This window comes from Hordeum vulgare, chromosome 1H (genome assembly GCF_904849725.1).
Source record: "Hordeum vulgare subsp. vulgare chromosome 1H, MorexV3_pseudomolecules_assembly, whole genome shotgun sequence".
Lineage (NCBI taxonomy): Eukaryota > Viridiplantae > Streptophyta > Magnoliopsida > Poales > Poaceae > Hordeum > Hordeum vulgare.
In genome coordinates, this window is record NC_058518.1 from 463,572,449 (window position 1) to 463,583,925 (window position 11,477).

The window sequence follows — 11,477 nt, forward strand, 5'->3', positions numbered from 1 at the left end:
CAAGCTTAACTCGTGCTCGTCCTCGAGTAGGGAAGTGATAAAGAATGAATTTTTGATGCTTTCATGCTGTCTAACATAGATGTCCTTTGTAACTCCTCTTATGTGGCGTGAATGTTCAGATCCATTAGATTCAAAACAATAGTTTGCTATTGACGTGGAAAAATAATAATTGAAGCAAACTAGCAAGGTAATTATGAACTTTCAAAATAACAAGGCCAAAAGAAAGCTATCCCTACAAAATCATATAGTCTGGCTATGCTCTATCGTCATTGCACAACGAATTTAAATCTTGCACAACCCCGGTATTGGCCAAGGAATTGTTTTCACACCTTTAATTTCTCAAACTTTTTCAACTCTCACGCAATACATGAGCGTGAGCCATGGTTTTAGCACTATACGTGGTGTGGAGTGTGGTGGAGGTTGCAAGACAAACAAGGAGAAGATGGTCACATTAACTAGGCATATCAATGAGCTGTGGAGATGCTCATCAATAGATATCAATGTCAATGAGTAGGGATTGCCATCCAAATTATGCACTAGAGCTAAGAGTATGTGAAAGCTCTTAAAGATGTTGGGGAACGTCGCAAGGGAAACAAAAAATTTCCTACGCGCACGAAGACCTATCATGGTGATGTCCATCTACGAGAGGGGATGAGTGATCTACGTACCCTTGTAGATCGTACAGCAGAAGCGTTAGAGAACGCGGTTGATGTAGTGGAACGTCCTCACGTCCCTCGATCCGCCCCGCGAACAATCCCGCGATCAGTCCCACGATCTAGTACCGAACGGACGACACCTCCGCGTTCAGCACACGTACAGCTCGACGATGATCTCGGCCTTCTTGATCCAGCAAGAGAGACGGAGAGGTAGAAGAGTTCTCCGGCAGCGTGACGGCGCTCCGGAGGTTGGTGATGATCTTGTCTCAGCAGGGCTCCGCCCGAGCTCCGCAGAAACGCGATCTAGAGGAAAAACCATGGAGGTATGTGGTCGGGCAGCCGTGAGAAAGTCGTCTCAAATCAGCCCTAATTGCTCCATATATATAGGAGGAGGGAGGGGGACCTTGCCTTGGGGTCAAAGGGACCCTCAAGGGGTCGGCCGAGCCAAGGGGGGGAGGACTCCCCCCCCAAACCGAGTTGGACTTGGTTTGGTGGGAGGAGTCCCCCTCCCTTCCCACTTCCTCCCTCTTTTTTTTTCTTTTCCTTTGATTCTTTATTCTTGGCGCATAGGCCCCCTTGGGGCTGTCCCACCAGCCCACTAAGGGCTGGTGTGTCTCCCCAAAGCCTATGGGCTTCCCCGGGGTGGGTTGCCCCCCCCCCCCCGGTGAACTCCCGGAACCCATTCGTCATTCCCGGTACATTCCCGGTAACTCCGAAAACCTTCCGGTAATCAAATGAGGTCATCCTATATATCAATCTTCATTTCCGGACCATTCCGGAAACCCTCGCGACGTCCGTGATCTCATCCGGGACTCCGAACAACATTCGGTAACCAACCATATAACTCAAATACGCATAAAACAACGTCGAACCTTAAGTGTGCAGACCCTGCGGGTTCGAGAACTATGTAGACATGACCCGAGAGACTCCTCGGTCAATATCCAATAGCGGGACCTGGATGCCCATATTGGATCCTACATATTCTACGAAGATCTTATCATTTGAACCTCAGTGCCAAGGATTCGTATAATCCCGTATGTCATTCCCTTTGTCCTTCGGTATGTTACTTGCCCGAGATTCGATCGTCAGTATCCGCATACCTATTTCAATCTCGTTTACCGACAAGTCTCTTTACTCGTTCCGTAATACAAGATCCCGCAACTTACACTAAGTTACATTGCTTGCAAGGCTTGTGTGTGATGTTGTATTACCGAGTGGGCCCCGAGATACCTCTCCGTCATACGGAGTGACAAATCCTAGTCTTGATCCATACTAACTCAACTAACACCTTCGGAGATACCTGTAGAGCATCTTTATAGTCACCCAGTTACGTTGCGACGTTTGATACACACAAAGCATTCCTCCGGTGTCAGTGAGTTATATGATCTCATGGTCATAGGAATAAATACTTGACACGCAGAAAACAGTAGCAACAAAATGACACGATCAACATGCTACGTCTATTAGTTTGGGTCTAGTCCATCACGTGATTCTCCCAATGACGTGATCCAGTTATCAAGCAACAACACCTTGTTCATAATCAGAAGACACTGACTATCATCGATCAACTGGCTAGCCAACTAGAGGCATGCTAGGGACGGTGTTTTGTCTATGTATCCACACATGTAAATGAGTCTTCATTCAATACAATTATAGCATGGATAATAAACTATTATCTTGATACAGGAATTATAATAATAACTATACATTTATTATTGCCTCTAGGGCATAATTCCAACAGTCTCCCACTTGCACTAGAGTCAATAATCTAGTCCTCACATCACCATGTGAATTACATTGTAATAAATCTAACACCCATACAGTTCTGGTGTCGATCATGTTTTGGCCGTGGAAGAGGTTTAGTCAGCGGGTCTGCTACATTCAGATCCGTGTGCACTTTGCATATATTTACGTCCTCCTCCTCGACGTAGTCGCGGATGAGGTTGAAGCGTCGTTTGATGTGTCTGGTCTTCTTGTGAAACCTTGGTTCCTTTGCTAAGACAATGGCACCAGTGTTGTCACAGAATTAGGTTATTGGATCCAGTGCACTTGGCACCACTCCAAGATCCGTCATGAACTGCTTCATCCAGACACCCTCCTTAGCCGCCTCCGAGGCAGCCATGTAATCTGCTTCACATGTAGAATCTGCTACGACGCTTTGCTTGGAACTGCACCAGCTTACTGCACCCCCATTAAGAATAAATACGTATCCGGTTTGCGACTTAGAGTCGTCCGGATCTGTGTCAAAGCTTGCATCGACGTAACCTTTTACGGCGAGCTCTTCGTCACCTCCATACACGAGAAACATCTCCTTAGTCCTTTTCAGGTACTTCAGGATATTCTTGACCGCTGTCCAGTGATCCACTTCTGGATTACTCTGGAACCTACCTGCCATACTTATGGCCAGGCTAACATCCGGTCTAGTGCACAGCATCGCATACATGATAGAACCTATGGCTGAAGCATAGGGGACGGAGCGCATATGCTCTCTATCTTCATCAGTTGCTGGGCACTGAGTCTTACTCAATCTCGTACCTTGTAACACTGGCAAGAACCCTTTCTTGGACTGTTCCATTTTGAACCTCTTCAAAACTTTATCAAGGTATGTGCTTTGTGAAAGTCCTATCAGGCGTTTTGATCTATCCCTATAGATCTTAATGCCTAGAATGTAAGCAGCTTCTCCTAGGTCCTTCATAGAGAAACTTTTATTCAAGTAACCTTTTATGCTCTCCAAAAGCTCTACGTTGTTTCCAATCAGTAATATGTCATCCACATATAATATTAGAAACGCCACAGAGCTCCCACTCACTTTCTTGTAAATACAAGATTCTCCAACCACCTGTATAAACCCAAATGCTTTGATCACCTCATCAAAGCGTTTGTTCCAACTCCGAGATGCTTGCACCAGTCCATAAATGGATCGCTGGAGCTTGCACACCTTGTCAGCATTTTTAGGATCGACAAAACCTTCGGGTTGCATCATATACAACTCTTCCTTAAGGAAACCGTTAAGGAACGCCGTTTTGACACCCATCTGCCAGATTTCATAATCGAAAAATGCAGCTATTGCTAACATGATTCTGACGGACTTAAGCATCGCTACGGGTGAGAAGGTCTCATCGTAGTCAACTCCTGGAACTTGTGAAAAACCCTTTGCCACAAGTCGAGCTTTATAAACGGTCACATTACCGTCAGCGTCCGTCTTCTTCTTAAAGATCCATTTGTTCTGAATAGCCTTGCGGCCCTCAGGTAGTATCTCCAAAGTCCACACTTTGTTCTCATACATGGATCCTATCTCGGATTTCATGGCCTCTAGCCATTTGTTGGAATCTGGGCCCACCATCGCTTCTTCATAATTTGCAGGTTCATTGTTGTCTAACAACATGATTGATAAGACGGGATTACCGTACCACTCTGGAGCAGCGCGTGATCTCGTCGACCTGCGTGGTTCAACAGAAACTTGAACTGGAGTTTCATGATCATCATCATTAACTTCCTCCTCAACCGGCGTCGCAATGACAGAGGTTTCCCCTTGCCCTGCGCCACCATCCAGAGGGATGAGAGGTTCGACAACCTCGTCAAGTTCTATCTTCCTCCCACTCAATTCTCTCGAGAGAAACTCCTTCTCGAGAAAAGTTCTGTTCTTAGCAACAAACACTTTGCCCTCGGATTTGAGATAGAAGGTGTACCCAACTGTCTCTTTTGGGTAACCTATGAAGACGCATTTTCCCGCTTTGGGTTCCAGCTTTTCAGGCTGAAGCTTTTTGACATAAGCATCACATCCCCAAACTTTAAGAAACGATAACTTTGGCCTTTTGCCATACCACAGTTCGTATGGTGTCATCTCAACGGATTTTGATGGTGCCCTATTTAAAGTGAATGCAGCTGTTTCTAATGCATAACTCCAAAATGATAACGGCAAATCAGTAAGAGACATCATAGATCGCACCATCTCTAACAAAATACGATTACGACGTTCGGACACACCATTACGCTGAGGTGTTCCAGGCGGGGTTAACTGCGAAACAATTCCGCATTGTCTTAAGTGAGCACCAAACTCGAAACTCAGATATTCACCCCCACGATCAGACCGTAGGAACTTGATCTTCTTGTTACGATGATTTTCCACTTCACTCTGAAATTGCTTGAACTTTTCAAATGTTTCAGACTTGTGCTTCATCAAGTAGACATAACCATATCTACTTAAATCGTCAGTGAAGGTGAGGAAATAACGATATCCGCCGCGTGCCTCTACGCTCATTGGACCACACACATCGGTATGTATGATTTCCAACAAGTCACTTGCACGCTCCATTGTTCCGGAGAACGGAGCCTTAGTCATATTGCCCATGAGGCATGGTTCGCACGTGTCAAGTGAATCAAAGTCAAGTGACTCCAAAAGTCCATCAGCATGGAGTTTCTTCATGCGCTTTACACCAATATGACCCAAGCGGCAGTGCCACAAAAATATGGCGCTATCATTGTTTACTCTAACTCTTTTGGTCTCAATGTTATGTATATGCGTATCGCTATCAAGATTCAATATGAACAATCCTCTCACATTCGGTGCATGACCATAAAATATGTTACTCATAGAAATAGAACAACCATTATTCTCAGACTTAAAAGAGTAACCGTCTCGCAATAAAAAAGATCCAGATATAATGTTCATGCTCAACGCAGGCACTAAGTAACAATGATTTAAGTTCATCACTAATCCCGATGGTAGCTGAAGTGACACTGTGCCGACGGCGATTGCATCAACCTTGGAACCATTTCCTACGCGCATCGTCACTTCGTCTTTCGCCAGCCTTCGCCTATTTCGCAGTTCCTGTTTCGAGTTGCAAATGTGGGCAACAGAACCGGTATCGAATACCCAGGCACTACTACGAGAGCTAGTTAAGTACACATCAATAACATGTATATCAAATATACCTGATTTTTCTATGCCCGCCTTCTTATCTGCCAGATACTAGGGGCAATTGCGCTTCCAGTGACCCATACCCTTGCAATAGAAGCACTCTATTTCAGGCTTAGGTCCAGCCTTGGGTTTCTTCGGCGGATTGGCAACAGGCTTGCCGCTCTTCTTCGAATTGCCCTTCTTGCCTTTGCCGTTTCTCTTGAAACTAGTGGTCTTGCTCACCATCAACACTTGATGCTCTTTACGGAGTTCAGACTCTGCGACTTTCAGCATCGCAAACAACTCGCCGGGAGACTTGTTCATCCCTTGCATGTTGTAGTTCAACACAAAGCCTTTATAGCTTGGTGGCAGTGATTGAAGGATTCTGTCAGTGATAGCCTCTTGCGGGAGTTCAATCCCCAGTTCAGCTAGACGGTTTGAGTACCCAGACATTTTGAGCACATGTTCACTGACAGACGAGTTTTCCTCCATCTTGCAAGCATAGAATTTATCGGAGGTCTCATACCTCTCGATCCGGGCGTTCTTCTGAAAGATAAACTTCAACTCCTGGAACATCTCAAATGCTCCATGACGCTCAAAGCGACGTTGAAGTCCCGGTTCTAAGCCATACAAGACTGCACATTGAACTATTGAGTAGTCCTCCTTACGCGCTAACCAAGCGTTCTTAACATCCTGATCAGCCGTAGCGGGTGGTTCATCTCCTAGCGCAGCATTAAGGACATAATCCTTCTTCCCAGCTTGTAAGATTAGCTTAAGATTACGAGCCCAGTCTACAAAGTTGCTTCCATCATCTTTCAACTTAGCTTTCTCTAGGAATGTATTAAAATTCAGGATGACACTTGCGTGAGCCATGATCTACAACACAAATATATTCAAAGTGGACTTAGACTATGTTCAAGATAATTAGAGTTCAACTTAATCAAATTATATGCTAAACTCCCACTCAAAAAGTACATCTCTCTAGTCATTTGAGTGGTTCATGATCCACTTACACTATCCCAAGTCCGATCATCACGTGAGTTGAGTATAGTTTCAGTGGTAAGCATCCCTATGTTAATCATATCAACTATATGATTCATGATCGACCTTTCGGTCTCATGTGTTCCGAGGCCATGTCTGCACATGCTAGGCTCGTCAAGCTTAACCCGAGTGTTCCGCGTGCGCAACTGTTTTGCACCCGTTGTATGTGAACGTTGAGTCTATCACACCCGATCATCACGTGGTGTCTCGAAACGACGAACTGTAGCTACGGTGCACAGTCGGGGAGAACACAATTTCGTCTTGAAATTTTAGTGAGAGATCACCTCATAATGCTACCGTCGTTCTAAGCAAAATAAGGTGCATAAAAGGATTAACATCACATGCAATTCATAAGTGACATGATATGGCCATCATCACGTGCTTCTTGATCTCCATCACCAAAGCATCGGCACGATCTTCTTGTCACCGGCTCCACACCATGATCATCCATCAACGTGTTGCCATCGGGGTTGTCGTGCTACTTATGCTATTACTACTAAAGCTACATCCTAGCAAAATAGTAAACGCATCTGCAAGCACAAACGTTAGTATAAAGACAACCCTATGGCTCCTGCCGGTTGCCGTACCATCGACGTGCAAGTCGATATTTCTATTACAACATGATCATCTCATACATCCAATATATCACATCACATCATTGGCCATATCACATCACAATCATACCCTGCAAAAACAAGTTAGACGTCCTCTAATTTTGTTGTTGCATGTTTTACGTGGTGACCAAGGGTATCTAGTAGGATCGCATCTTACTTACGCAAACACCACAACGGAGATATATGAGTTGCTATTTAACCTCATCCGAGGACCTCCTCGGTCAAATCCGATTCAACTAAAGTTGGAGAAACCGTCACTTTCCAGTCATCTTTGAGCAAAGGGGGTTACTCGTAACTATGAAACCAGTCTCTCGTAAGCGTACGAGTAATGTCGGTCCAAGCCGCTTCAATCCAACAATACCGCGGAATCAAGAAAAGACTAAGGAGGGCAGCAAAACGCACATCACCGCCCACAAAAACTTTTGTGTTCTACTCGAGAAGACATCTACGCATGAACCTAGCTCATGATGCCACTGTTGGGGAACGTCGCATGGGAAACAAAAAATTTCCTACGCGCACGAAGACCTATCATGGTGATGTCCATCTACGAGAGGAGATGAGTGATCTACGTACCCTTGTAGATCGTACAGCAGAAGCGTTAGAGAACGCGGTTGATGTAGTGGAACGTCCTCACGTCCCTCGATCCGCCCCGCGAACAATCCCGCGATCAGTCCCATGATCTAGTACCGAACGGACGGCACCTCCGCGTTCAGCACACGTACAGCTCGACGATGATCTCGGCCTTCTTGATCCAGCAAGAGAGACGGAGAGGTAGAAGAGTTCTCCGGCAGCGTGACGGCGCTCCGGAGGTTGGTGATGATCTTGTCTCAGCAGGGCTCCGCCCGAGCTCCGCAGAAACGCGATCTAGAGGAAAAACTATGGAGGTATGTGATCGGGCAGCCGTGAGAAAATCGTCTCAAATCAGCCCTGATTGCTCCATATATATAGGAGGAGGGAGGGGGACCTTGCCTTGGGGTCCAAGGGACCCTCAAGGGGTCGGCCGAGCCAAGGGGGGGAGGACTCCCCCCCCCCCCAAACCGAGTTGGACTTGGTTTGGTGGGAGGAGTCCCCCTCCCTTCCCACTTCCTCCCTCTTTTTTTTTCTTTTCCTTTGATTCTTTATTCTTGGCGCATAGGCCTCCTTGGGGCTGTCCCACTAGCCCACTAAGGGCTGGTGTGTCTCCCCAAAGCCTATGGGCTTCCCCGGGGTGGGTTGCCCCCCCGGTGAACTCCCGGAACCCATTCGTCATTCCCGGTACATTCCCGGTAACTCCGAAAACCTTCCGGTAATCAAATGAGGTCATCCTATATATCAATCTTCGTTTCCGGACCATTCCGGAAACCCTCGTGACGTCCGTGATCTCATCCGGGACTCCGAACAACATTCGGTAACCAACCATATAACTCAAATACGCATAAAACAACGTCGAACCTTAAGTGTGCAGACCCTGCGGGTTCGAGAACTATGTAGACATGACCCGAGAGACTCCTCGGTCAATATCCAATAGCGGGACCTGGATGCCCATATTGGATCCTACATATTCTACGAAGATCTTATCGTTTGAACCTCAGTGCCATGGATTCGTATAATCCCGTATGTCATTCCCTTTGTCCTTCGGTATGTTACTTGCCCGAGATTCGATCGTCAGTATTCGCATACCTATTTCAATCTCGTTTACCGACAAGTCTCTTTACTCGTTCCGTAATACAAGATCCCGCAACTTACACTAAGTTACATTGCTTGCAAGGCTTGTGTGTGATGTTGTATTACCGAGTGGGCCCCGAGATACCTCTCCGTCATACGGAGTGACAAATCCCAGTCTTGATCCATACTAACTCAACTAACACCTTCGGAGATACCTGTAGAGCATCTTTATAGTCACCCAGTTACGTTGCGACGTTTGATACACACAAAGCATTCCTCCGGTGTCAGTGAGTTATATGATCTCATGGTCATAGGAATAAATACTTGACACGCAGAAAACAGTAGCAACAAAATGACACGATCAACATGCTACGTCTATTAGTTTGGGTCTAGTCCATCATGTGATTCTCCCAATGACGTGATCCAGTTATCAAGCAACAACACCTTGTTCATAATCAGAAGACACTGACTATCATTGATCAACTCGCTAGCCAACTAGAGGCATGCTAGGGACGGTGTTTTGTCTATGTATCCACACATGTAAATGAGTCTTCATTCAATACAATTATAGCATGGATAATAAACTATTATCTTGATACAGGAATTATAATAATAACTATACATTTATTATTGCCTCTAGGGCATAATTCCAACAAAAGAAAACTAGTGGGTGTGCATCCAACTTGCTTGCTCACGAAGACCTAAGGCAATTTTGAGGAAGCCTATCATTGGAATATACAAGCCAAGTTATATAATGAGAATTTCCCACTAGCTATATGGTGGTGACAAAATGAGAGACTCTCAATCATGAAGATCAGGTGCTTAATATGCACAAGTGTGGAAAGGTGGTAGCATTGTCCCTTCTCTCTTTTTCTCTCATTTTTTTTTGAATGGGCTCTTTGGCCTCTTTTTTTGGTGGGCATCTTTGGCCTCTTTTATTTTCTCACATGGGACAATGCTCCATCAATGATGATCATCACACTTACAACTCAAAGCTTAGAACAATGATGACTCTATATGGAATGCCTTCGGTAGTGTACCGTGACAATGATCTAGCATGGCATAGACATTAATGGAAACATCATGCTAGCTATCTTACGATCATGCAATGGCAATGTAGACGTGTTGGCACATGTCATGGTGGTAGTTGCATGGCAATATATCTTGGAATGACTTTGGAAAAGCCATAGTAGGTAGGTATGGTGGCTGTTTTGAGGGAGGCTAATGGTGGGTTTTGTGCACCGGCGAAAGTTGCACGACACTAAAGAAGATAGTGATGGTGGAAGGCGAAAGTGCATCTAAACCATGGACTCAACATTAGTCATGAAGAACTCATATACTTGTTGCAAAAGTTTTATTAGTAATCGAAACAAAGCATTCAACGCATACTCCTAGGGGAAGGGTTGGTAGGTATAAACCATCGCGCGATCCCGACCGCCACACAAAGGATGACAATCAATAGACTAATCATGCTCAGACTTCATCACATAGCGGTTCACCATACGTGCATGCTACGGGAATCACTAACTTCAACACAAGTATTTCTAGATCCACAACACCTTACTAATATAACTTCAATATTACCATAACCACAACTCAAAACTAGTTGAGATGAATCAAACTTCTCTAACTATTCAATGCACATGAAGGTGGAAGTTTTCGTATCCCTTTGGATAACTACCCCTTTTGAGACTACTTTCATAGCATTGGTCAACTACCAAGCCACGCACCGCCATGCTCTAAAAGATATAAGTGAAGCACATAGAGCAAAAATCAACTAGCTCGAAAGATATAAGTGAAGCACATGTGAGCTGAATTGTCTACCAAAGGATATAAGTGAAGCTCGACAAAATCACGGTGAGTGCATGTCTCTCTCTCTCTAGGTGTGCAGAAAGGATGATTGTGACACAACAAAAATAAAAGACTCCTACGATACAAGACGCTCCAAGCAAAACACATAACATGTGGTGAATAAAAATATAGCCCCAAGTAACGTTACCGACGGATTGAAGACGAAAGAGGGGATGCCTTCCCGGGGCATCCCCAAGATTAGGCTTTTACGGCATCCTTGAATCAACTTGGGGTGCCTTGGGCATCCCCAAGCTTGATCTCTTGCCACTCTTTATCTTTTTGTCCATAAGAACTTCACCCAAAACTTGAAAACTTCACAACACGAAACTTAAACAGAAACTCGTGATAACATTAGTATAAGAAAGCAAACCACCACTTCCTTAGGTACTGTAGCAAACTTAAATTCTACTTATGTTGATGTTGGATTACTGTATTTTCAATCTTCCATGGCTAATACCCCCCGATACTATCCATACTTTGATCAAAATAAGCATTCAACTCAACAAAAACAGAATCTGTTAACAGCACACCAATCTGTAGAAATCTGTATACTTCGTATACTTCTGGTACTTCAACAATTCTGAAAAATTACTACAGTCTGAAGAATTTGCGTAGAAATCAGCAGCAAAAAATAATCAACTCAAAATCTCTTACAGAAAAAAAATGGAAATTCTTTTCTTGAGCAGAAAGTTTCTGTCTTTTCTAGCATGACCAAACGATCATCCCCAAGACTAATCATAACAGTTTTGCTTGGCACAAACGCAAAAAGAA